Here is a 27,864-nt window from a genome sequence, read left to right as displayed (position 1 = left end):
ATGCTCTGGATCGACATGTACAACAGTGTGTTCCAGTTCCCACCAATATCCAGCAACTTCGCCATTGAAGAGGAATGGGACAACATGCCACAATCGATAGGATGTTCAACTCTATGTGAAAGAGATGTCGTAGCTGACGCACCATTCTGTCTGCAGACATGTTTAAATCTTTAATGTGGAGAAGATTTTCAAGTTTTTGGGAAACGTGGTTGCTTAACCTGAGAAATTCTGTAACATGTTTGCATCTGCACAGTTCAACTAAATTCGTTTTTAATTTTGTTTGTGGGAATGGTTAAAAGTAGTCGTTGTAGTTGTATGGTTTGTTAAACTTTGAAATCAGTTCCTTTTTTTTGCATACATTTTTAAAGTGAGTCGACATGTAATTCCGTTTACCGTGGACTTGCCCTAAATTTGGGTGGCAGTTATCAGTGCTTTTGCTCACACGTGGCATCCAAAACCAAAGCACATCCCTTCACAGGCTCTGTTATCTGCTTAGTGGTCAAGCCCAGTCTCCTTCCACACACCAGCATGGCTGTAAACTGTAATTGGCAGAGGCACTGGTGTGTTACAACATCACAAGGGTTATCTGTTGCTGATACTACTTATCACCACCCTGTCAGTTGGTGGTTGGATCTGGGCTGCATGGACATCTTTATATTATACTGGACATGCACACTGGACACAGGAAGTAGTCTACTACATTTCTATAGGATCTATGCCTGGCTGGGATCTGGCAGTGACCAATGAAATGCCTATAGCCCTGAATGCAACCTTGAGCAAAACCGTGCTAACGCTAATTCTGAGTTAGCTTTCTGATGTCTACTCCGTTATCACTGGGGAATCTAGCTCTTTCACCCTGGAGAGAGAGAGAGAGAGACGGCTGATATTTAAGTCTTCCTCTTTATTGCTGCCTACTTGCCCTTTCGCTGAAGGTCACGATGCAATCAGCAGACGTTTGTCTCGACCTTAGATTTACACTACAGCAGTTGAGGCAAAAGCTTTGAGGCTTATCTGAATTCAGTTCAACTGCATAGGGAGGAGTCATCGGCATTGTTACGCTATTGTTGGATTGGTATTGATCATAAGGATCTGAGACTAATCTGTAATGCGAGATCCGTGTAAATTAGCTTCTCTAGAGCAGTCTGAGCCTCTGTTTTTTGAAGCTGATTCTTTAAGATATATGTTATGCAGTATGCACTCAACTGTAAAAATGCATTAAAAAAAAAACAAAAAAAAACAATCAAACTTGGGTCAATTACAAAAATCACTGCGGTACGACTTTGATGTGTACTACCGGTAGGTCATAAATGAGATGTGCTCAAATATTTTCGAATGTATGTTTTTTTTGGACTTGCAGAACCCATTCGTTGAAAGACGGCTAGTGACTGTACCACTAGCCACTTTAAACAATGCCACTTATGTTTACATACCCTACATTACCCATCTCATATGTATATACTGTACTCGATACCATCTACTGCATCTTGCCTATGCCGTTCTGTACCATCACTCATTCATATATCTTTATGTACATATTCTTTATCCCTTTTCACTTGTGTGTGTGTGTATAAGGTAGTTTTTGTAGAATTGTTAGGTTAGATTACTCGTTGGTTATTACTGCGTTGTCGGAACTAGAAGGACAAGCATTTCGCTACACTCACATTAACATCTAACATTGACAATGTGTGAATTGTCTTTGCTTCCATTGCTTAGGCTGGTAGAAGCAGTAAACCACAAACCAACCTTTCCGGCCAGTACCAAGTCCTCAGACAAATCCACACAGAACTGGTCTTAACCCCTCAAACAGGTCAGTGCTTTTACACCTGCATTGTTTGCTGTTTGGGGTTTTAGGCTGGGTTTCTGTACAGCACTTTGAGATATCAGCTGATGTACGAAGGGCTATATAAATAAATTTGATTTGATTTGATTTGAGAAAGGGGACTAATTGGGGGTTTGGGGGTCTGAGTCTGTTAGGAATGCAGTAATGCAGCCTAGAGGAGCATTATGGGTATTTTAAAAGATACATTCACACGTACAGGTGGAACTGCAACTCCAAAAATGTTGAATAGTAGTTATTTGTTTGAACTTATTTCAAAATATACAATAATTTGAGCACATATTATTCTGTTTTTGTTCAGATGTGAAATGAATAATATGAAATGTCTTGCCAAGAGCTTCAGGCCCAGGGACACGCCTCGAAGCTAATGCTTTACACAAGTCATCCCCTCTCATATCGTTTGTCTTCCTTATTGTTATAATTCAACAATAAGGCTTGAGGGGGGTAAATGGCCAATATAGACTACATGGCCAATATAGACTACATGGCCAAAAGTATCTGGACATCCCTTCAAATGAGTAGATTCTGATATTTCAGCCACACCCAATGCTGACAGGTGTATAAAACTGAGCACACAGCCAAACAATCTCCATATATAAATATTGGCAGTAGAGTGGCCTTACTGAAGAGCTCAGTAACTTTCAACGTGGCATTGTCCCTGGATGCTACCTTTCCAACATGTCAAATTGCAGCCCTGCTACACCTGCCCCGGTCAACAGTAAGTGCTGTTATTGTGAAGTGGAAACATCTAGGAGCAACAACGGCTCAGCCTCAAAGTGGTAGTCCACACAAGCTCACAGAACGGGACTGGAGAGTGCTGAAGCATGTAAAAATCATCTGTCCTCGGTTGCAACAGTCACAACAGAGTTCCGAACTTCCTCTGAAAGCAACGTCAGCACAATAACTGTTCGTCTGGAGCTTCATGAAATGGATTTCCATGGACGCACACAAGCCTAACATGCTGACCAGACCGCACGTTGATATTGTCCACCCACACCAGACGTGATAAGGACACGCAGGTTGAAATATCATCGCAAACTCTGAACCAACTATATTAATTTGGTCACAGGTCAAAAAGCATTAAACATTTATGGCAATTTAGCTAGCTAGCTTGCTGTTGCTAGCTAATTTGTCCTGGGATATAAACATTGTTGGACTTTATATGGCGGTTGGCAACCAACTTTAAGATGCACTACCACTACCGACTGGAGTGTGACCCTCACATCATCTTTCAATCACCCTTGTGGGTATATGCTCCTAAAACCCAATGAGGAGATTGTATGTTACACACTTAGAACCAAGTTCTATTTTAGCGCCTGGCTACCCATCTCATTGGTTTTTAGGAGCATATACACACGTGGCTGTTTTTCATGGTTCGGGCTTGGAAAATATTTACGCTACAGCATACAATGACATTCTAGACAATTCTGTGCTTCTGACTTTGTGGCAACAGTCTGGGGAGTGCCATTTCCTGTTTCAGCATGACCGTGCACAGAGCGCGGTCCATACAGAAATGGTTTGTCGATTGGTGTGGAAGAACTTGACTGGCCTGACCTCAACCCCATTGAACACCTTTGGGATGAATTGGAACACCGACTGCGAGCCAGGCCTAATCGCCCAACATTGGTGCCCGACCTCACTAATACTCTTGTGGCTGAATGGAAGCAAGTCCCCTCAGCAATGTTCCAACTTCTAGTAGAAAGCCTTCCCAGAAGAGTGGAGGCTGTTATCGCAGCGAAGGGGGGACCAAGTCCATATTAACACCTATGATTTTGGAATGAGAATGTTTGACGAGCAGATCTCCACATATTTTGTCCATGTAATGTACCACGGCTAAGAGCTGTTCTTAACGCAACGCTGAGTGCCTGGATATAGCCCTTAGCTGTGGTATGTTGACCATATACCACAACCCCCCCCCCACCCCAAAGTGCCTTTACAGCTATTATAAACTGGTTACCATTGTAATTAGAGCACTAAAAATAAATGTTTTGTCATATCCGTAGTATACAGTCTTACATACCACTAATGCCAATCAACATTCGTTGCTCGAACCACCCAGTTTCTAATTCATATTAATCCATAAATCATGAAGACCCTTTTTAAGTCATCCAGGCCCTACCTCTAGTTTTACCTTGTTCATCTTGAGGTTTTTGTTATTCCAACACGCGCGCACACAGTGTAGGCTTACATTTTCCCCTGAGAGCATTGTACTGCTAAGCAGTGTGTTTGTAGTCAACACTGCAGGATGCTCAGTAACCCTCTAATCTAATCTAGCACCCATATGTTTCTTTTTAGGAAATCCTCCAATGTTAAGACCCTTCCCTCTGTAAAAGGCTATCAGTCATAGATTCCAAGTATAATTGTCCCTTGGGGCTCATGTGTTGAATTGTAACCTTTTTATGTAATTTACAATGTGAACAGGAAGAATGTACCGTAGATAGACAGAGGCAAGAAGAAGTATGTGAACCCTTTGGAATTACCTGGATTTCTGCATAAATTGGTCATAAAATTAGCTCTGATCTTCATCTAGGTCACAACCATAGACAAAACCGTCTGCTTAAACTAATAACACACAAACAATGTGTTTTCATGTCTTTATTGAACACACCGTGGAAACATTCACAATGCAGGTTGGAAAAAATATGTGAACCCTTTAATGTAATAACTGGTTGACTGTCCTTTGGCAGCAATAACCTCAACCAAATGTTTTATGTAGTTGCGGATCAGACCTGCACAACAGTCAGGAGGAATTTTTGGACTATTCCACATTACGAAGCTGTTTCGGCTCAGAAGTTTTCTTGATGTCTGGTGTGAACTTCTCTCTTGAGGTCATGCCACAGCATCTCAATCGGGTTGAGGTCACGACTCTGACTTGGCCACTCCAGAAGGTGTATTTTCTTCTGTTGAAGCCATTCTGTTTATTTACTTCTGTGTTTTGGGTCGTTGTCCTGTTGCATCACCCAACTTCTGTTGAACTTCAATTGGCGGACAGATAGCCTTACATTCTCCCGCAAAATGTATTGATAAACTTGAGTTTATTTTTCCATCGATGGCAAGCTGTCCAGGCCCTGAGGCAGCAAAACAGCCCCAAACCATGATGCTCCCTCCACCATACTTTACAGTGTGGGATGAGGTTTTGATGTTGGTGTGCTGTGCCTTTTTTTCCTCCACACATACCGGTTGTGCTGTGTGTTTCCAAACAACTCAGCTGTAGTTTCATCTGTCCGGCTTCTTCCATGGTGTCCTCCCATGTACACCATTCTTGTTTTGTGTATCGTAGACTCATCAACAGAGATGTTAACATGTTCCAGAGATTTCTGTAAGTCTTTAGCTGACACACTAGGATTCTTCTTAACCTCATTGAGCAAACTGCAAGAGCACAGCGCAGAAAACGGCCTCTCGGGAGAGTAGCAACAGTGCCAGCACTTTCTCCATTTAGAGACCATTTGTCTTACTGTGGACGCATGAACATCAAGGCCTTTAGAAATAGCTTTGTAACCTTTTCCAGCTTTATGCAAGTCAACAATTCTTAATCTTAGGTCTTCTGAGATCTCTTTGTTCGATGCATGGTTCACGTCAGGCAATGCTTCTTGTGAAAAGCAAACTCAAATTTTGTGAGTTTTTTTATTTTTATAGGGCAAGGCAGCTGTAATCAACCTCTCCATTCTCCTCCCGTTGATTGGACTCCAGGTTAGCTGACTCCTGACTCCAATTAGCTTTTGGAAAAGTCATTAGCCTAGGGGTTCACATACTTTTTCCAACCTACACTGTGAATTTTTAAATGAAGTATTCGATATAGACCTGAAACTACCCTGGGGCGGCAGGGTAGCCTAGTGGTTAGAGCGTTGGACTAGTAACCAAAAGGTTGCAAGTTCGAATCCCCGAGCTGACAAGGTACAAATCTGTCGTTCTGCTCCTTAACAGGCAGTTAACCCACTGTTCGTAGGCCGTCATTGAAAATAAGAATTTGTTCTTAACTGACTTGCCTAGTAAATTAAAGGTATTTTTTTTAAATTAAGTCATTTGTGTTGTTTGTTTAAGCACACTGTGTTTGTCTGTTGTTGTGACTTGGATGAAGATCTAATTTGACACATTTATGCAGAAATCCAGGTAATTCCAAAGGGTTCACATACGTTTTCTTGCCACTGTATATACCCTTTTTACATGGTTCCAGGCCAACCAACACTCGTTGGATGCTCATGGTTCCAGGCCAACCAACACTCGTTGGATGCTCATGGTTCCAGGCCAACCAACACTCGTTCGATGCTCATGGTTCCAGGCCAACCAACACTCGTTGGATGCTCATGGTTCCAGGCCAACCAACACTCGTTGGATGCTCATGGTTCCAGGCCAACCAACACTCGTTCGATGCTCATGGTTCCAGGCCAACCAACACTCGTTCGATGCTCATGGTTCCAGGCCAACCAATACTCATGGTTCCAGGCCATGCTCATGCTCATGGTTCCAGGCCAACCAACACTCGTTGGATGCTCATGGTTCCAGGCCAACCAACACTCGTTGGATGCTCATGGTTCCAGGCCAACCAACACTCGTTCGATGCTCATGGTTCCAGGCCAACCAACACTCGTTCGATGCTCATGGTTCCAGGCCAACCAACACTCGTTGGATGCTCATGGTTCCAGGCCAACCAACACTTGTTGGATGCTCATGGTTCCAGGCCAACCAACACTCGTTGGATGCTCATGGTTCCAGGCCAACCAACACTCGTTGGATGCTCATGGTTCCAGGCCAACCAACACTCGTTCGATGCTCCGCTACTCCCATGTTTGAGTGGTTTAACAGCGAGGATTTTAATGGGGGTTTTCAGGCTGTCCCATTCTTTGCCAACACGTCTTGTTTCATCACAGTCGTGTTGAACTGAATATGTTCACTGCAGATCTATTCCAGGGCTTCACTTAACCACCAGACAACACAGTATAGATGTAATGGAAATGTGCAATCGGACATTAACAACATATGTCTACACTCGCTGTGTGCTCGAGCTGTGAGTTTTCCCCATGACTATTCATTAGTCTGTGTTATCACTGTCCTGAGACTGAAGCCAAAGGGGTTAACACACATCTGGAGCGCACGCTTGTCACTGGGCCTTTTAAAAAAACACCCAGAGCATTACGTACTCTGTGCGATGCCAATCAACCGAGTTACAACTCCATCTGCCAATAAAAAATAAGACCTGGACAGTGGATACTGTAGGAACTAAATATGGCGCCATAGAATTAGATATGTCTAGGAGTTTCTGGCTTCGGTTACACCACTTTTATCCTTTGTCGGACTACTCGGATCACCATGTGATTTTAATTGGAATTTAACATTCGGTATTACGGACATTATTTAACTTGTGATTGAAGTAGCTACTCTAATCTTGCACTGACAACTGTGACCAAATTTGACCGGAGAAATTTGCTCGGTCGCACTGCATCACAGTTCCATTGTGAGAGCAGGAGAGAACTTCCATAAACATGATCAAGAAGCCTGCACGTTAGAGAAACCCTCCCTCAAGACCACAGTACTGTAAAACTGTTATTTTTATTTTTAAAGCCCACCGAATCTATTGTTTGTACTTCCTGTCATTGTGAAGAACAATGGGCAGGATACTCTTAGCCTAACTAATGTGACGTACACTTATTAGACCATACAAAATGTTAGTTTGTTGTGACTAGGGAGCTTATTTGACCCTAAGATGACCCCATTGAATGGTCTTAAACAGTATTAAGAATCCATTTTATTGACTCTTCATTCCAACCATGTTCACTACAATCCTTCAAAATTGGTGCATGTTTAGACTAAAGTATTTTGCTAGCTGAGGCCCTCGTCCACAACAGTGAGAAATACACAACATACTTTTGCATGTAGACACCTGCTTGTCGAATATCTCATTCCAAAATCGCAGGTGTTTTTAATTTGGAGCTGGTCCCTCCTTTACTGCTATAACAGCCTCCTCTCTTCTGGGAAGACATTCCACTAGATGTTGCGACATTACTGCGGGAACTTGCTTCCATTTAGCCACAAGCATTAGTGAGGTCGGGCACTGATGTTGGGCGGTTAGGCCTGGCTCGTAATCAGCGTTAAAACTCTCCAGAGAAAGCGTTTCAAGTGTGCCAGAGTCTAATGGTGGCGGCTTTTACAACTCCAGCCGACGGTTGGCATTGCGCATGGTGATATTAGGCTTGTGTGAAGCTGCTCGGCCATGGAAACCCATTTCATTTTTTCAATTTTATTTCACCTTTTATTTAACCAGGTAGGCTAGTTGAGAACAAGTTGAGAACAAGTTGCGACCTGGCCAAGATAAAGCAAAGCAGTGCGACACAAACAACAACAGAGTTACACATAGAATAAACCGAGTCAATAATACAATATAAAAAGTCTATATACAGTGTGTGCAAATGAGGTAGGATAAGGGAGGTAAGGCAAAAAATAGGCCATAGTGGCAAAATAATTACAACATAGCAATTAAACACTGGAGTGATTAGATGTACAGAAGATGAATGTGCAAGTAGACATACTGGGGTACAAAAGAGCAAAATAAATAAATAACAGTATGGGGATGAGGTAGTTGGATGGACTATTTGGATGGGCTATGTACAGGTGCAGTGATCTGTGAGCTGCTTTGATAGCTGTTGCTTAAAGTTAGTGAGGGAGATATGAGTCTCCAGCTTCAGTGATTTCTGCAGTTTGTTCCAGTTATTGGCAGCAGAGAACTGGAAGGAAAGGCTCCCAAAGAGGAATTGGCTTTGGGGATGACCAGTGAGATATACCTGCTGGAGTGTGTGCTACGGGTGGGTGCTGCTATGGAGACCAGTGAGCTGAGATGAGGCGGGGCGTTACCTAGCAAAGACTTATAGATGACCTGGAGCCAGTGGGTTTGGCGACGAATATGAAGCGAGGGCCAGCCAACGAGAGCATACAGGTAGGTTGCAGTGGTGGGTAGTATATGGGGCTTTGGTGACAAAACGAATGGCACTGTGATAGACTGCATCCAATTTGTTGAGTAGATTGTTGGAGGCTATTTTGTAAATGACATCGCCAAAGTCGGATCGGTAGCATAGTCAGTTTTACGAGGGTATGTTTGGCAGCATTAATAAAGGATGCTTTGTTGCAAAATAGGAAGCTGATTCTACATTTAATTTTGGGTTGGAGATGCTTAATGTGAGTCTGGAAGGAGAGTTTACAGCCAGACACCTATGTATTTGTAGTTGTCCACATATTCTATGTTAGAACCGTCCAGAGTAGTGATGCTGGACAGGCGAGCAGGTGCAGGCAGCGATCGGTTGAAGAGCATGCATTTAGTTTTACTTGCATTTAAGAGCAGTTGGAGGCCACGGAAGGAAAGTTTTATGGATTTGAAGCTCGTCTGGAGGTTAGTTAAGTGTCCAAAGAGGCCAGAAGTATACAGAATGGTGTCGTCTGTGTAGAGGTGGATCAGAGAATCACCAACAGCAAGAGTCGGCCCGAGAATTGAACCCTGTGGCACCCCCATAGAGACTGCCAGAGGTACGGACAACAGGCCCTCCGACTTGATACACTGAACTCTGTCTGAGAAGTAGTTTGAGAACCAGGCGAGGCAGTCATTTGAGAAACCAAGGCTGTTGAGTCTGCCGATAAGAATGTGGTGATTGACCGAGTCGAAAGGCTTGGACAGGTTGATGAATACAGCTGCACAGTATTGTCTCTTATATCAGTATCGATAGCGGTTATGCTAGACCGAGACTTCATGAAGCTCCCGACGAACAGTTATTGTGCTGACGTTGCTTCCAGAGGTACTTTGGTGTTGCAACCGAGGACAGACTATTACATGCTGATCCGTTGTTGCTCCTAGATGTTTCCACTTCACAATTACAGCACTTACAGTTGACCGGGGTCAGCTCTAGCAAGGCAGACATTTTATGAACTGACTTGTTGGAAAAGTGGCATGACAGCTCTACGTTGAAAGTCACTGAGCTCTTCTGTAAAGCCATTCTACTGCCAATGTTTGTCTATGGAGATTGCATGGCTGCGTGCTCGATTTTTATACCTGTCAGGAGTGCGTGTGGCTGAAATAGCTGAATCCTCTTATTTAAAGGGGTGGCCACGTGTGTGTGTGTGAAGTGTGTCAAACAATATTGATGTTCCAAGTTTCCTTGTCGGAGGCATCCAGCATGCCACATATATAGGTTTGGATTAAAAGCCAGAAAATCTGGAATAGAGATGACCTCTCCGGTCACTCCCTTCACTAGAACAAACAGCTAAAGACACAGCAATTATCTCCTGCCTCTTGTTGCCATGGTGGTGGTGCATTCTTCACTTAATGAAGGTCTGTCTTTGAGGACAGGCGAGCTGAATCTGCAGATAGTTGAAACAGGTTTTTAATGAAAATACCCGGAGGGATATCGGTGTGATCCGTTTGAGACTAATCGCAAAATCCTGCCTCTTGATCCATTTACTGTCTGGCAAGAAGGAACCCAATCATCCTGCTAGCTCGAATTTCATACTCTGCTGTGAACATTTTAACTGTAAGTAAAGGGTTTAATGCTGTGGGTCTAGTTATAATTTTGGAACCCAGCCCAGACCCAAAATGAGGGCTCGATTAATCTCCTTGCTCAGACCTTTTTTGGGGGGGGTTTTCTGATTATGAGATTCAACATTTCTGTGGTCAAAATGGAATCTCCATTTCTCAAGCTAAATCCCCCAGAGACCTAGACTTAGGCTACTTGTTACCTCATACTGGTTCCGTAGGTAATCTCTAGTTCCACAATTTAGTTGAGCTGTCGTCTATTGAGAGTACTTTTGAATTTCCTTGTGACCACTAGTCAGAACCCACTCTTTTTAACTGCTAACCATCAGTCAAATGAAAAAGGGGAAGGCCAGCTACGCTATGAGACTTGGCAACATAAGCAGATGTTATTAAATAGATCAAACAGATCCTTGACCCTAACTGATCGTTAATTTACCAAACTATTTATTTTATAAAGCCTTTTTTAAATCAGCAGTTGTCACAAAGTGCTATACAGATACCCAGCCTAAAACCCTAAAGAACAAGCAATGTGGCTAGGGTAAACTCCCTAGAAGGCAGGAACTTGAGAAAGAAACCTAGAGAGGAACCAGGCTCCAAGGGGTGGCCAGTCCTCTTCTGGCTGTAATACTTACTGACTGTCAGTTCTGTGTGAAACTGAGAACCTTGCAGGGCTCTCTGTTACATAATGCATTGTCTGCGTGCTGCTATGCTGTAGAGCACCCGATCAATAACTAAGGAAAGCTGACTCGTAAGCTGCAGCAGAGATAACAGAGATAAACGGGTTGATGATGCACCCATTACGCTGAAATACAGTGGGGCAAAAATGTTTTTAGTCAGCCACCAATTGTGCAAGTTCTCCCACTTAAAAAGATGAGAGGCCTGTAATTTTCACCATAGGTACACTTCAACTATGACAGACAAAATGAGAAGAAAAAATCCAGAAAATAGTCTACTTTGAGGATCCTGGTTTCTACACACAAAATCCCCATTTTATTAGTAGTAGTAGCATCAACCTTGGGATTCTGAAGTCATTATGGTCAAATTAGTTATTATGGAAATGGTTACGATAGACTTGTTATTAAAGCATTACGCTTTTCCGAGTACTGCTTCTCTTGCAGCATCACGTGATTGCGGAAAATGCAGTTATCTGTTAATTGTAACGTAGACATATAATGGTGCTATGTATTTGCGTATGTCTCGATTGATGTCTTCATTGACAGATAGATGTAAGCAACTCTTGTTAAACAGGACAGTAACCCAACCCGACAGTAACCCAACAACCATGAGGCTTAGGAGACTTGAGATCACGTCTTGTTCTTGCCTTTCCTCAAATCATCTGACCCAACTGCCTTAGGAGTTGTCAGTCAGTTGACACAAACTATAAGGGGGAAAAAGTCAACTTTGGTTGTCATGGTTTATTACAAACAATGGACCATTGTGTGCATGCTCACATTCTCCATTAGCTTTGAATCCAGTTGAAGAAGCCCTCCCTTCACACTTCCCACGTCAAAGGCACTTTTCCCCCCAACCCACATCATCTCCACGCCGCCTAGCAACACAGGTTGGTTGTCAGCCGAGGATGATTTTACATCTGTCCCTCCAGGTGACCAGAGAGAACCTTCCCCATACCTATTCCTCCCTGTGGGTCTGAAAACAAGGAAAGCAAATATGTATGTGTGTGCAATACAGTGCATTCTGAAAGTGTTCAGACCCGTTGACTTTTTCCACATTCTGTTACATTGCAGCCTTATTATAAAACAGATTTAAAAAAAGTTTTACTCATCAATCTACACACAACTCATGACAAAACGAGAACAGATTTTTAGTATTCAGACACTTTGCTATGAGACATGAAATTGACCTCCGGTGCATCCTGTTTCCATTGATCATCCTTGATGTTTCTACAACTTGATTGGAGTCCACCTGTGGTAAATTCAATTGATTGGACATGATTTGGAAATCTTTCTATATAAGGTCCCACAGTTGTGACCGTGCATGTCAGAGCAAAAACAAAGCCAAGTGGTCGAAGCAATTGTCTGTAGAGCTCCGAGACAGGATTGTGTTAAGGCACAGATCTGGGGAAGAGTACCAAAAAAAAATGTCTGCAGCATTGAAGGTCGCCAATAGTGGCCTCGTGTTTGGAACCACCAAGACTCAAACTAGAGCTGGCTGCCGGCCTAACTGAGCAATCGGGGGAGAAGGACCTTGGTCAGTGTGGGGACAAATAACCCAATGGTCACTCTGACAGAGCTCCATAGTTCCTCTGTTGAGATGAGAGAACCTTCCAGAAGGACAACCCATCTCTGCAGCACTCCACCAATCAGGCCTTTATGGGAGCTTGTCCAGGCTGAAGCCACTCCTCAGTGAAAAGCACTTGGAGTTTGCCAAAAGGCACCTAAAGGATTCTCAGACCATGAGAAACAAGATTCTCTGGTCAGATGAAACAAAGATTGAACCATTTGGCCTGAATGCCAAACGTCACGTCTGGAGGAAACCTGGCACCATCCCTACGGTGAAGCATGGTGGTGGCAGCATCATGGGGATGTATTTCAGCGGCATGGACTGGGAGACTGGTCAGGAACGAGGCAAAGATGAACATGGCAAAGTGCAGAGATCCTTGATGGAAAGCCTGCTCCAGACTGCTCAAGGCCTCAGACTGGGGCGAAGGTTCACCTTTCAACAGGAAATGACTCTAAGCACATAACCAAGAGAACACAGGACACAGGCTTCGGGACAAGTCTCCTTGAGTGGGACTGGCCCGCCACAGGAGTCGCTGGTGCGCGATGAGACAAGGATTTCCCTACCGGCCAAACCCTCCCTAACCCGGACAACGCTAGGCCAATTGTGCGTCGTCCCACGGACCTCCATTATGACAGAGCCTGGGCGCGAACCCAGAGTCTCTGGTGGCACAGCTGGCGCTGCAGTACAGCGCCCTTAACCACTGCGCCACCCGGGAGGCCTAACATTACATTTTTAAAATGCATTTTAGAATAAGGCTGTAACGTAACAAAATGTTAAAAAAGTCAAGTGGTCTGAATACTTTCCGAATACACTGTCGATGGTGCCGTGGTGTAGCTGGAGGACAGCTAGTTTCCGTCCTCCTCTGGGTATATTGACTTCAATACAAAACCTAGGAGTCTCATGGTTCTCACCCCGTTCCATAGACTTGCACAGTAATGATGACGATTTCCGGAGGGTGTCTTCCAACCGATCAGCTCTTGCAGCATGAACTGGCATGTTGTCCACCCAATAAAAGGAACAGAGAATGAATCTAGTACTGAATGCGTCAGCAACAGTGCATAAAATGTGGTGAGTAGTTGAACAGTTTTGAACAAATTAATTTCTTCAGACATGAAAAAGCGAGAGGGAGAGTTGTTTATTTTCTTAACTTTTGCTTACTTAACTAGTGAATGTAGCTAGCTAGTTTAGCCTACTCAAACACCCGGCTCAAACAGAGAGGGTTGCTATATTAGCGAGTTGGCTATGGCTATCCAACAGAGATGGATGCTATGTTAGCTAGCTGTCTATGGCTATCCAACAGAGATGGTTGCTATATTAGCGAGTTGGAAGAGCTCCCATGTTGGATAGCTTTAGTCAAGGTAAGCTTTTGGTTTGATGAATTTATTGCCACTGGGGCCTGCCGGTGTAACCACTAAACTGCTTGCTTTACACTACTGCGTGGTTGTAGTGGATTTACTAACGCGTTAGTTCTAGTTGCTATGTTGAATATGATGTAAGCTGATATGGTGACAACGATGTAGTCTGTGTGTATCGGTTAGCGTTTTATGGTATAAAGGTTTTGGCAATGTTTATTTTTCACCTGGTCACAGACAGCTGTTTGGCATTGAGATCCTCAGGTGAAGGGAAAAGGTGAGCGAAGGAATTATACAACGAGAAAAGTGATCGTGCTGTTTATGTGCCTGCTATGAAAGTGAACTGTGTGCGAGTGATTTGGCTGGCCACCAAACAACCTGCCCGCTCGACCCTATCCCCTCCTCTCTTCTCCAGACCATTTCCGGAGACCTTCTCCCTTACCTCACCTCGCTCATCAACTTATCCCTGACCGCTGGCTACGTCCCTTCCGTCTTCAAGAGAGCGAGAGTTGCACCCCTTCTGAAAAAACCTACACTCGATCCCTCCGATGTCAATAACTACAGACCAGTATCCCTTTCTTTTCTCTCCAAAACTCTTGAACGTGCCGTCCTTGGTCAGCTCTCCCGCTATCTCTCTCAGAATGACCTTCTTGATCCAAATCAGTCAGGTTTCAAGACTAGTCATTCAACTGAGACTGCTCTTCTCTGTATCACGGAGGCGCTCCGCACCGCTAAAGCTAACTCTCTCTCCTCTGCTCTCATCCTTCTAGACCTATCGGCTGCCTTCGATACTGTGAACCATCAGATCCTCCTCTCCACCCTCTCCGAGTTGGGCATCTCCGGCGCGGCCCACGCTTGGATTGCGTCCTACCTGACAGGTCGCTCCTACCAGGTGGCGTGGCGAGAATCTGTCTCCTCACCACGCGCTCTCACCACTGGTGTCCCCCAGGGCTCTGTTCTAGGCCCTCTCCTATTCTCGCTATACACCAAGTCACTTGGCTCTGTCATAACCTCACATGGTCTCTCCTATCATTGCTATGCAGACGACACACAATTAATCTTCTCCTTTCCCCCTTCTGATGACCAGGTGGCGAATCGCATCTCTGCATGTCTGGCAGACATATCAGTGTGGATGACGGATCACCACCTCAAGCTGAACCTCGGCAAGACGGAGCTGCTCTTCCTCCCGGGGAAGGACTGCCCGTTCCATGATCTCGCCATCACGGTTGACAACTCCATTGTGTCCTCCTCCCAGAGCGCTAAGAACCTTGGCGTGATCCTGGACAACACCCTGTCGTTCTCAACTAACATCAAGGCGGTGGCCCGTTCCTGTAGGTTCATGCTCTACAACATCCGCAGAGTACGACCCTGCCTCACACAGGAAGCGGCGCAGGTCCTAATCCAGGCACTTCTCATCTCCCGTCTGGATTACTGCAACTCGCTGTTGGCTGGGCTCCCTGCCTGTGCCATTAAACCCCTACAACTCATCCAGAACGCCGCAGCCCGTCTAGTGTTCAACCTTCCCAAGTTCTCTCACGTCACTCCGCTCTCTCCACTGGCTTCCAGTTGAAGCTCGCATCCGCTACAAGACCATGGTGCTTGCCTACGGAGCTGTGAGGGGAACGGCACCTCAGTACCTCCAGGCTCTGATCAGCCCCTACACCCAAATAAGGGCACTGCGTTCATCCACCTCTGGCCTGCTCGCCTCCCTACCACTGAGGAAGTACAGTTCCCGCTCAGCCCAGTCAAAACTGTTCGCTGCTCTGGCTCCCCAATGGTGGAACAAACTCCCTCACGACGCCAGGACAGCGGAGACACCTGAAACCCACCTCTTTAAGGAATACCTAGGATAGGATAAAGTAATCCTTCTCACCCCCCCCCCCTTAAAATATTTAGATGCACTATTGTAAAGTGGCTGTTCCACTGGATGTCATAAGGTGAATGCACCAATTTGTAAGTCGCTCTGGATAAGAGCGTCTGCTAAATGACTTAAATGTAAATGTAAAATGATCAGGAGTGTATTCATTCCGTTGATTCAGTTGAAAAGTGTTTTGACCTTGGTTACTCAAATTTCTCTCGACCTGTGTGTAACGGATGTGAAACGGCTAGCTTAGTTAGCGGTGTGCGCTAAATAGTTGTTGATGTGTGCAGAGGATCCCTGGTTCGCGCCCGGGTATGGGCGAGGGGACGGACATAAAGTTTAACTGTTACATGTGCACCTACGTTGTAAACTTTAATTCATTGGCTAGGGTGTAACAACCTCATGATGGATATAGGGAACAGTTTACTATCATGTAGTAGCCTAAACCTATTGAAGTTACATTGAGCTGGGTTAATGGAATATGAATGACAGTCATCCAATATGCTGCAATAGAAATAAGGCCATGCTCATAAGAATCTAAAGTCGCTCTCTCTAATCTGAAACGCCACAAACTTCCACTGTGTATACAAAACATTAAGGACACTTGCTCTTTCCATGACATGGACTGACCAGGTGAATCAAGATGAAAAGCTTTGATCCCTTTATGATGTTACTTGTTGAAGAGGATTTAATCAGTGTAGATGAAGGGGAGGAGGACATCCAGCCAACTCGACGCAACTGTAGGAAGCATTGGAGTCAACATGGACCAGCATCCCTGTGGAACGCTTTCGACACATTGTAGAGTCCATGCACCGATGAATTGAGGCTGTTCTGAGGGCAAAATAGGGGGGGTGCAACTCAATATTAGGATGGTGTTCTTGATGTTTTATACACAAAGTGTATATTTACAGTACATACTTTGTATGTATATGTTGGGCTATATAGGTTGTTTATTTGTATGTGTTGGTCTTTAGCTGAGATTATTCTTTAGAGTCGAGATTATTTGTCTAGGCCTCCATTGTTCCATGAGTAGCAGTTAGAGTTGAGACAAATTGCGAGACCAGCGAGTAGCTGCGGCAGCCTAGACCAGCGAGTAGCTGCGGCGGCCTAGACCAGCGAGTAGCTGCGGCGGCCTAGACCAGCGAGTAGCTGCGGCGGCCTAGACCAGCGAGTAGCTGCGGCGGCCTAGACCAGCGAGTAGCTGCGGCGGCCTAGACCAGCTGGACCAGGACTCTGGATGGTCAATGACAAATGAGTAAGTTGTTTTGCTGTCGGTAGCTAGCTAGCAATATAAACTCTCTTTTTACACGAGGCGGTGTTGTACAGTACAATTTGGTGATAGATTAGGCCATAACAGGGCTTGCTAGCACCACGACAAGTTTAGCTAGCTAGCTAGCTAGCTGTGTTTGCTGTAATGTACTGTAGTGTAACATTTATAGTTGGCTAATTAGCCCAGTTTAACCTCGTTGCCTCTCATTAGGAGCAAAACTAGGGACATGTTTTTGATGGAGGAGAATAAAAGAAAAAAGCAATTACTGGCTTGATGACCTCATATTAGTCTTGGCGTTTGTATACCCGTGTGTTAGCTAGCTAGCGTCTGTGAGATGTCTCATTCTACAGCCTGCTGCTACAGTAGGAATACAGACACAACCATTGCCCATTTCTTTCACAGACAATACGGCTTAGATACTACTTCACAGACTACTGCTTCACAGACAATACGGCTTAGATACTGCTTCACAGGCAATACTGCTTCACAGGCAATACTGCTTCACAGGCAATACTGCTTCACAGACAATACTGCTTCACAGACTACTGCTTCACAGACAATATGGCTTAGATACTGCTTCACAGGCAATACTGCTTCACAGGCAATACTGTCCCATAACACTTTCCCATTGTGTTAAAGTGCCTCAGAATACCTCACTGCACTACCCAAACACACCATGTGCAAGTATTCCTTTTGCAGGACTGTACTATTTATTATAGTCGTTAGTAGTATATTTTTCTTCTGCTGTATATATGTCATGCATTGCCATAACTGTTCCTGTATACCGCTGTGTAAACTCACTTCAGTCTCCAGAGCAAATAAACCTTGTCTAGAATACAAGCCTTGTCTACGTGTATGTTATATTGACAGACTCATGTTTTTATTAAAACCTGCATATTTTGATTTAGCAATAAGACTGAAGCTAATTTATCCAAATAACATTTGATGAATATCGCAATGAGTTTATCAAGAAGTTGAAGTCAACACTATTGGTTTCTGATGCAGAGGGAATCCTTTAGTCACCTGTCATTACACTTGTGATTAATAAAATATATAAAACTCAATTATATACATATGTACTACAGCTAGTAATATCTAGACCACAATGCAGTTGTGAGCATACTAGGTGTTCTATAGTATACTTCTACAGTCTAACTTAATAAGGATGTTGTTTGTTAAATGTTCCAGGCATGTTCCAGAATGTTCTTCAGCTGGTGAACCTCTCTTGGGTAATGGCATATGGTTTAGCAGGTTGTGGCGGTGTTGGCAGGGATGTTTTGTTTGAGGGGGCTGAGACTCTGGCTCCTTGTAGTCAACCGTCTGGTCCTTTCTGCACTACACAGCCAGGTGGACATGCCTCTCATACACTTTCTGCACCACCCACTGATTTGACCTCTTGCAGAAGATTGGTTTGTCTGCATGTCTCCTGGAAAGAAATGAAGACTGATTGGATGTTGTGCGGATGTTGCCTGTAAGCCATGGCTTCTGTTTGGGGGAAGGGAAAGGGGGATACCTAGTCAGTTGAACAACTGAATGCATTTGGCTGACATGCCTTTTGCATTTAACACAACCCCTCTGAATCAGAGAGGTGGGGGGGGGGGGGCTATAATAACCGAGGAACAGGGGGTTAACTGCCTTGCTCAGGGGCAGATTTACAGATTTTCACCTTGTCAGCTCGGGGATTCGATCCAGCAACCTTTCGGTTACTGGCCCAACTCATAACACTTGGGTACCTGCTGGTTAGGGTATGTATGTACAGTCACTGTGGGTACGACGTCATCGATGAGCTTATTGATGAAGCCAGTAACGTGTACTCCTCAATGCCATCGGAAGAATCCCAGAACATATTCCAGTCTGGGCTAGCAAAAAACAGTCCTGTAGCTAAACATCTGCTTCATCTGACTACTTCTTATTGACCGAGTCACTGGTGGATCCTGCTTTCTGTTTGCTTGTAATCAGGAATCCGGAGGATATAATTATAGTCAGATTTGCCAAATGGAAGGCGAAGGCGAGGGAGAGCGGTGTTCCCCTCTGGTTGCACATTTAACATACTGGTAGAAATTAGGTTAAATGGATTTAAGCTTCCCTGCATTAAAATCCCCGGCCACTAGGAGCGCCGCCTCTGGATGAGCGTTTTCCTGTTTGCTTATGTCCGTATACCGTTCATTGAGTGCGGTATTAGTGCCAGCATCCGTTTGTGGCATAAATAGACCGCTACGAAGAATATAGATAAAGTCTCTTGGTAAATTAGTGTGGTCGACAGCTTATCATTTGCTCCGGCGAGCAAAACTTTGAGACTTTCTTACTATTAGATTTCATGCACCAGCTTTTTACAAATATACGCAGAGAGCCTTTGGCGGCTGTTCAATGTTGCCGATGCATCATAAAACCCGCCAGCTGTATGTTATTCATGTTGTTGTTCAGCCACGACTTGGTGAGATATAACACAAGATATTACAGTTTTTAATGTCCCGTTGGTAGGATATACATGATCGTAGCTCGTCTATTTTCTTATCCAATGACTGCACGTTGGCTATTGGGACTGATGGTAAAGGCAGATTACAAACTCTCCGTCGGATCCTTACATGGCACCGCGACCTAGATCTCCTCCGGCAGCAATCTCCTCCGGGAGCCATGTCCTCCGGTTGCAATGTATTCAACATGAGGAACCTTTTGGCTTCAAGGGAAGCAAGCTGTGTATTTGCACACCGACGTCTAGCAAATACAATTAATGGTAATGCAAAATTAGCTTGCCTCAATGTTTAGGCTAACATACTCCCCACTCATAAGAGGAAGGGCTTTACTCAGGACAGTATGTTAGGTTCTCTTTTAACAAACATTGAATTGAAATTGAAACCCAAGTTTCGTATTACTGACAGCACCATAGTGACTGAAGATGACACCACATAGCCAGGGCGTGGTCTGTGTTCCATGTGGTGTGTGTGTGTGTCTCAGGATGAGGTTATCTACTGGATCAAGTGACCTGCTCTACCACTGACTACACACACCGGGACAGTGTTTACCTCGGCCCAACGTAAGAGTCGCGTAGCCATTCCATCTGGGACAGAAAGTGCGTGCGTGCGTGCGTGTGCGTGTGCGTGTGTGTGTGTGTGACGGATGCCGTGACAGTGCTGCTGTCTTGTGATTCGGTTCTCCTGAAAGACTTGCTTGTTCCTCGGCGTAATGCCTGCAGAACAACTCCCATAAACCCTGGAAAAAGGTTTCTGCGTCACTTAAATGTCTCTCCTGTTTGATCAGCTCCATTGCCTATGGATGGTCCATATTCAATACACCATGTGTAACATGAGGCTTGTTTTAGTGTTCGGGACTAGGCTTATTTATCCATCACCTACAGTACTATAGGTGGTCCATATTCAATACACCATGTGTAACATGAGGCTTGTTTTAGTGTTAGGGACTAGGCTTATTTATCCATCACCTACAGTACTATAGGTGGTCCATATTCAATACACCATGTGTAACATGAGGCTTGTTTTAGTGTTCGGGACTAGGCTTATTTATCCATCACCTACAGTACTATAGGTGGTCCAGGGAAGTTATTTTACAATTGTTTAGGTAAGCTAACTCATTAGGGTTATTAATGGGTTCGATCCTCACGCAATGTTTACCCTGTATACCATGACGAGCAGATAAGGCTGGTATGGCGAGGCTTTCAGAAAACGTAAGGGAAGGAAAACGGTGAGGAATGATATCAGGACAAATGAATGTTCTAGCTATTATTAGTGCTACTGGTTCTTGTGGTTTGAATTGTGACTCATCACTTGAACTTATTAGTTTCCTTTTTCACCCAAATGTTTTACCTATTTATCCGGCATCCTTTTTTTAAGGCTTTTTCACCTCCTATCAATTAAAAAATGCATCGATAGTAAGGGAAAGGGGATACCTCTGAATCAAGGAGGAGCATCCACGTCACAAATCAGTGCCCAGGGAACAGTTGTTGTTGGCGAACTGCCTTGCTCAAGGGAAGAACGGCAGTTGGGGATTCGAACCAGAGACCTTTCGATTGCTGGCCCAACGTTCTTAACCGCCAGGCTACCTGCCGTCCCACTGGTATATTGCCTTACACCTGCATTGTTTGCTGTTTGGGGTTTTAGGCTGGGTTTCTGTACAGCACTTTGAGATATCAGCTGATGTACGAAGGGCTATATAAATAAATTTGATTTGATGAACTTCCCCTCATTACCACGACTAGACTGTGGACTGATATCTGGTTCGTTGTCCCTTCGTCAATTCACCAATTAATGTGCAGCTCTTAATTAATTGAATATCTGCCCTTCATTGTAAATGCGAGATGCTCACAAATTCACACAGTTGAAGTGGAATTGATCCCAAATTCACACAGTTGAAGTGGAATTGATCCTAAGTACCCATGGGATAAAGAGGAGATAAAAGGGGTAGCGTCACCAATAAGGAGGGAGATCAGTCTAACCAGGAAGAAGGTAGGGAAATGAACCAGAGAGAATACAATCTAGTAAGAGAAGAGTAGGGGGAAGCGTTTTGGTGGGAGACTAAAAAGGCATGCCATTGAGGGCAGTGCAGATGGCCAGGAACCCTTTTGTTTGGGGCTGTATAATCGTACTGTACTGCTAGGCTAGCATTGCTTGTGCCCATTCAGCATAGGGAGGTCGATGTGCTTTATCCTAGCAGATGCAGCACAGTGTACCCATAGAGAGAAATGAGTGGATTTGTACAGTCAAAGTTCTAGCTCAGGGTTTTGTCTAGGCCCTATGTCTGCTCTGCTGTATTGTCCAGGTCCTGTCAGCTCTGTCGCTTTGTCTAGGCCCTATGTCTGCTCTGTCGCTTTGTCTAGGCCCTATGTCTGCTCTGTCGTATTGTCTAGGCCCTATGTCTGCTCTGTCGTATTGTCTAGGCCCTATGTCTGCTCGGTCGTATTGTCTAGGCCCTATGTCTGCTCGGTCGTATTGTCTAGGCCCTATGTCTGCTCTGTGTCGTCTAGGCCCTATTGTCTAGGCCCTATGTCTGCTCTGTCGTATTGTCTAGGCCCTATGTCTGCTCTGTCGTATTGTCTAGGCCCTATGTCTGCTCTGTCGTATTGTCTAGGCCCTATGTCTGCTCTGTCGTATTGTCTAGGCCCTATGTCTGCTCTGTCGTATTGTCTAGGCCCTATGTCTGCTCTGTCGTATTGTCTAGGCCCTATGTCTGCTCTGCCGTATTGTCTAGGCCCTATGTCTGCTCTGCCGTATTGTCTAGGCCCTATGTCTGCTCTGCCGTATTGTCTAGGCCCTATGTCTGCTCTGTCGTATTTTGAATTCTGGGCAGTTAGAAAAGTAAGAAAAGTCCCTTTTTAGAATAAGAATTGTTCTGTTCAAATTGAGAGGATAGTTTTCTATCAGGATTAGACTACATTTACAAACTGCCCCCCGCACTTAGCAGACTTCTTTGAAGCACAGGTATTCTTCCAAAGGCACGATCTCCACAGACAATTCCAACTGTTACGTAAAAGTGACTTATCACAACTTTTTGTTTTTGTTTTGTTGTCTTTGTAAAAGATTACTGTGGATTAGTGGCACCATATGGTCAATTTAAGCCCTCCATTGTCTGTATTCAGCTGACTTGTGGGAAATGTTGTATTGGCAAATCTGAATTTGCACTAAAAACAATAGAGGAGAGGATATTTTGTTGGTGCAATAAAAGGGGTGCTGTTGTCAAAATATGCATGCAATCAAAATCTGAAGAGGGCATTGTTTAGGCTATCTGCAATGTTAGGCTTAGACTTCATCTGAAACCAGCACACATTTAGGCTATTGCTGCAGAATTGGAGGTGTAGCCGAGCACATCACAAATCAATAGAATTCCCTGTAAATACATCATTCAAAGTCAATGCCATGTCACATCTGCAGTTCTGTGTTAGTCAGACTGCTGCTGATTTACTGCTGAGTATATATTTTGCTGGTTATTCCATTATCTACAGGAATGTTGGGCTAGGCCACCTCACATTACGAACACAATGTGGATAATTGTTAGGCCTAATTTAATGTGATTTAGAACTCTTCTGAGATACAGGGCGCAACTCCAATAATAACAACCTGCAACTCCAATAATAACAACCTGCAACTCCAATAATAACAACCTGCAACTCCAATAATAACAACCTGCAACTCCAATAATAACAACCTGCAACTCCAATAATAACAACCTGCAACTCTAATAATAACAACCTGCAACTCCACCCAGTAACATTACTGCCTCTTCACTAACAGAACACTTCTCAAACACTTGGAACTGCCCTGTTTCATGGTCCCACAACGACAAAGCAACTGCACCGTCAAGGTGTGTACCATGGTATAGTTTTACGGTGTAGATTTTTAAAAAACGGTGTAGTTCTCTTCATGTCGATTCTGCTTTGTTCTCGTCAACGTTTGGGATCGCTACAGTGTTTTTAATTTGAGGATGACATAAGAGGATTCTCTACTCCCCGGGCCAAGTGAGGAAGCTGTAAGTCCGGTGGGCGAACCCTGCTCTGATTTCGACTGGAGCTGATGCTTCTTAACTCACTCTTTGGCCAATTCAGTTGACCTTAACGTATGTCCCTTGTCCTGTGACATGTCAAAAGAAATACCATGTCCTTGAAAGACCTTGTGTCCCACCTTACTTTAACACACCCCGTTGTTTGAACATGTGTAGATGTATTGTAGGACTGCACCTTGCTCCCACTACTCGGCTGTGTGTGCACGTGTTTATGATGCGTATGTGTTTGCATGGATGCGTACGCATGGTTAGGTAATGTGTGTGTAATGTGCAGTCATTTGTGCTAGGAACTGTTTGAGGACTTCGCTGTGTGTTTGTAAGACAGAAGTGGGGAGCGCTCCTGATTTTGTTGGGCCTTGTGTCCCACTCACCCCTTCATCTCTGTTGGGCCTTGTGTCCCACTCACCCCTTCCTCTCTGTTGGGCCTTGTGTCCCACTCACCCCTTCCCCTCTGTTGGGCCTTGTGTCCCACTCACCCCTTCCCCTCTGTTGGGCCTTGTGTCTCACTCACCCCTTCCTCTCTGTTGAGCCTTGTGCCCCACTCACCCCTTCCTCTCTGTTGGGCCTTGTGTCCCACTCACCCCTTCCTCTCTGTTGGGCCTTGTGTCCCACTCACCCCTTCCTCTCTGTTGGGCCTTGTGTCCCACTCACCCCTTCCTCTCTGTTGGGCCTTGTGTCCCACTCACCCCTTCCCCTCTGTTGGGCCTTGTGTCCCACTCACCCCTTCCCCTCTGTTGGGCCTTGTGTCTCACTCACCCCTTCCTCTCTGTTGAGCCTTGTGCCCCACTCACCCCTTCCTCTCTGTTGGGCCTTGTGTCCCACTCACCCCTTCCTCTCTGTTGGGCCTTGTGTCTCACTCACCCCTTCCTCTCTGTTGGGCCTTGTCTCACTCACCCCTTCCTCTCTGTTGGGCCTTGTGTCTCACTCACCCCTTCCTCTCTGTTGGGCCTTGTGCCCCACTCACCCCTTCCTCTCTGTTGGGCCTTGTGTCCCACTAACACCGTCCCAGTGAAGATGCAGCCCGGCAGCTGCTGCCGTGGCAACAAAGCCAGGGACACAAGAATTGAGGGCCAGCCTCAAAACAAGGCCAACTATTGTTCCCTTTAGTAGTTTGGTGAAGCGATGCAATGAATTAACGGGGTCTTTTCCTAAAATAGTCCTTATGTTTATGTTTGCAATTCTGAAGTAAGACACTTCATTGCTCTATCCATAGTGTGAAATTTCTCCCCTTTTTTATGATTTAAACACACAACTTTTTACCAACGTTCATCCATGTTGGTTCCTGATCAACCCTGTTGCTGTGAGCTGGCAAACAAAGGGTCAATCCCAACACTGGCTTGGACTCATGTAATGCAAAATGGAGTTGTAATGCTCTTACATGGCGCTTTGAAAAGGATTAGCCCTCGGTTCTTTTATTTATTTCAACTGAAAGACAGTCGCCAAAATTGAGTCTGACCACATGGTATTTCAAGTGTTCTTTCTCCTCCCTGAAATAGTTACATAAGACACATCTGATCGGGAAATGGTTCTGTTCAGTTCTGTCCCTGGGCTTATGTAAAAGACCCCATGTGATCAAAACCTCTTATTTTGTGTCGTCAGGACGAGGATAGGTTTTCGTGACGAGGACGGGTAGTGGTTGTGCCCAGTGGGTATTTTACCCATCGGCAACCTGCTGTATGGCTTTGGTGAGAGATCCAACTAGCTTGAATAAATCTCACTCCTTGACTTCCATTGACCTCTAAGGATTCCATAGGTGTCCACCACATCACTTTTCACCCATCCTGTCCTGTAAACAGTCATTGGTCATTTTTTAAATGTATCTAGGTTAAGAACATTCTTATTTACAAACACGGCCTAAGAACAGTGGGTTAACTGCCTTGTTCATGGGCAGAACAACATTTTTTTTTTTACCTTGTCAGCTTGGGGATTCGATCCAGCAACCTTTCGGTTATTGGCCCAACGCTCTAACCACTAGTCTAGCTGCCGCCCCGATACTAAACACCTTTTCTCTTTGGACACAGCCTAGGTCTACCTATCAAGCGTGGCTGAGTGTGAAGGGAGGCAGTTGCTAGCGAGGGAAGCAGGGAGGTGTTGGTGAATAATACCACAGACCCACTGATCCGTGACTGAGTGTGGGACAAAGGCCTATGGTGAGGAGTCCACCGAGAGAGAGAGAGAGAGAGAGAGAGGACCCCTCCTCCTCAGCCCCTGTGTTGCTGTCCCCATACTGTCGCTTTGTGATGGTGCACCTCCCTGCCACACTTGATGAGAAGGGGAGAAACTAGGTCTCTGACTGTCAACTCAGACACACTTTGCCCGGACATGCTTTCTGTGTTTGTCCGTAGGACTAGATGGTCGAGGTGGGTGAGTGATTATTTTTTGTGGTCGCGTTTAAGTTCGGTTAGGCTGATTTTGAGTAGAGAAAATAACTCCACTCCAGTCTGTGGGTCTCTTTGCACAGACTTTAGTTAGCCAGCTCAACACTTCAGATCAGTGCAAGTCTATTCTGAAGTCTTGTCTTCAATACACTTTATGGGTACCGGTACTTTCAGAAAGAGTCTGCAATGCCACTGTAAGATCCAGGCCTTGGGCCATACCCATCATGCACTATGTGTTGTTCTACCTCATGTAGAGGTGTGTTTGTGTGTACCTGCCTGTGGGGTTCCCTATGGAGTGCCAATCTTCCTTTCAATGGCCCTGGTTCCATTTATGGCTCACCAGTAAGGGAGGGGTGTGTGACTGTATTAGTGTGTGTGACTTTATTTATTTATTCACCTTTATTTAACCAGGTAGGCCAGTTGAGAACAAGTTTTCATTTACAACTGTGACCTGGCCAAGATGAAGCATAGCAGTGTGACACAAACAACACAGTGTTACACATGGAATAAACAAACATAAAGTCAATAACACAATAGAAACGTCTATATACAGTGTCTGCAAATGGTTAGTGTGTCTGTGACTGTGTGTTTGGACCTTGCTCATTCATCATCCCATCCAGTCAAGGGAAAATGGAACTTCTTCTCTTGGGAGCAATTTGAATGCCTTCCCTCTCTAGCCCTGCAAATAATGTGAGAGGGAGTGAGGTTTGCCATTTTTAAAGACCAAGTAATGAACTAACCAACTCCTCAGTTACTGCCCCAGGGAAAAGCAGGGCATTCTCATGCATTTCATGAGGTGGAGTGGAATGATGATTTGTCACTGAAGGCTGAAAGTTGTAGGCCAACCTTCCCTCAACCTCTTCCAAGACTTGACATCAAGTGCGTTACTTAATTACAAGTAGACGTTTAGGGTTTGGAATCATCCCAGTGGATGGAATGCGATTCCATTGACTTTTTTGATTTGGGTTAGTTGGAGCAAACCAAAAGTTGGTCAAATCTTGTCTATTCATGATTCAAACACTGATTTGTATGGTCTCTCATCGGAAACTGAAAGTCCAAAGGACCCAGAATAGATGAAGGCAGGGGAGCACAGAGAGACCAACCAGAAGAGGGACAAGCACAGCATCCGCTGGAGGAATCAAAGGAGACGGAGATACAGTGTTTTTAATTTTAGCACTTGAAAATGGGGCTCTGGCAGCAATTCTGTTCTGGTGCTTTCAACTCTGGCCCGTACATATTTGGCCCATGAGGAGGATGTGTGAAGGAGTGTGTTTTTCCATTCATCTTCATCCTCTGGTTCTATAGCTCCATGAATTAACCCCTCTGTGAGCGGAGGATGTTTATGTTGGCTTTGGACATCTTTCATTTTTTTTCCCCACATTCACTGTTAAAGTGAACACTTTTTTTCAGTTACACATATTTGGACACAACAAAGTGGTGAAAAGTATCTGCCTTTTTGAAATTCTGATTTTGTTTTATAATTTGGTAATTTCCTGTGACTTTGTATCGAGTACTGGCTTTAACAAGAAGCAACCTTTTCCGTGTGTGTGTGTGTGTGTGTGTGTGTGTGTGTGTGTGTGTGTGTGTGTGTGTGTGTGTGTGTGTGTGTGTGTGTGTGTGTGTGTGTGTGTGTGTGTGTGTGTGTGAAACTTCCCTTTCAAGTCAAAGTGATTTTCCTTCCGGTGGCTCTGTCCCCTTCACTAAACTGTGATGAAAGACTTCTGAGGTGGTGTTTTGAAACCCTCTTGCTGCAGTATGTTACTTGGAGTTGAAAGAAAATCAGGCATTTGCAGGTTAACAATATAATACAATTCCTAATGTGATGAGTAGCCAAGATTCAGTAGCAGTTGTCACTGTAGCCTAAGTTAATTTAACTTGTGACTGTTTGCAACACAAAATAGAC

The 27,864-nt window shown here is 44.7% G+C and overlaps 1 protein-coding gene across 3 annotated transcripts in view; it reads left to right on the top strand.

Moving 5' to 3' along the window:
• The window catches only part of cdc42se2 (CDC42 small effector 2), a 75,077-nt gene that overhangs the window by 9,639 nt on the left and 37,574 nt on the right, over positions 1-27,864 (top strand). Inside the window, exon 1 of one of the 3 annotated variants that reach the window (XM_046290599.1) lies at positions 25,790-25,943. The exons of 1 other annotated variant lie outside the window; for it this stretch is intronic. The gene's annotated coding sequence lies outside the window, so the exon portion shown is untranslated. Of the gene's footprint in view, positions 1-25,789; positions 25,948-27,864 lie in introns of those variants that run through there. One more of the 3 variants, XM_046290600.1, reaches the window with a different exon arrangement.

The sequence above is a fragment of the Oncorhynchus gorbuscha genome, linkage group LG11 (genome assembly GCF_021184085.1).
Source record: "Oncorhynchus gorbuscha isolate QuinsamMale2020 ecotype Even-year linkage group LG11, OgorEven_v1.0, whole genome shotgun sequence".
NCBI classification, from domain to species: domain Eukaryota; kingdom Metazoa; phylum Chordata; class Actinopteri; order Salmoniformes; family Salmonidae; genus Oncorhynchus; species Oncorhynchus gorbuscha.
The sequence above is the reverse complement of the archived record's forward strand: the minus strand, read 5'-3'. Positions and strand labels throughout refer to the sequence as shown.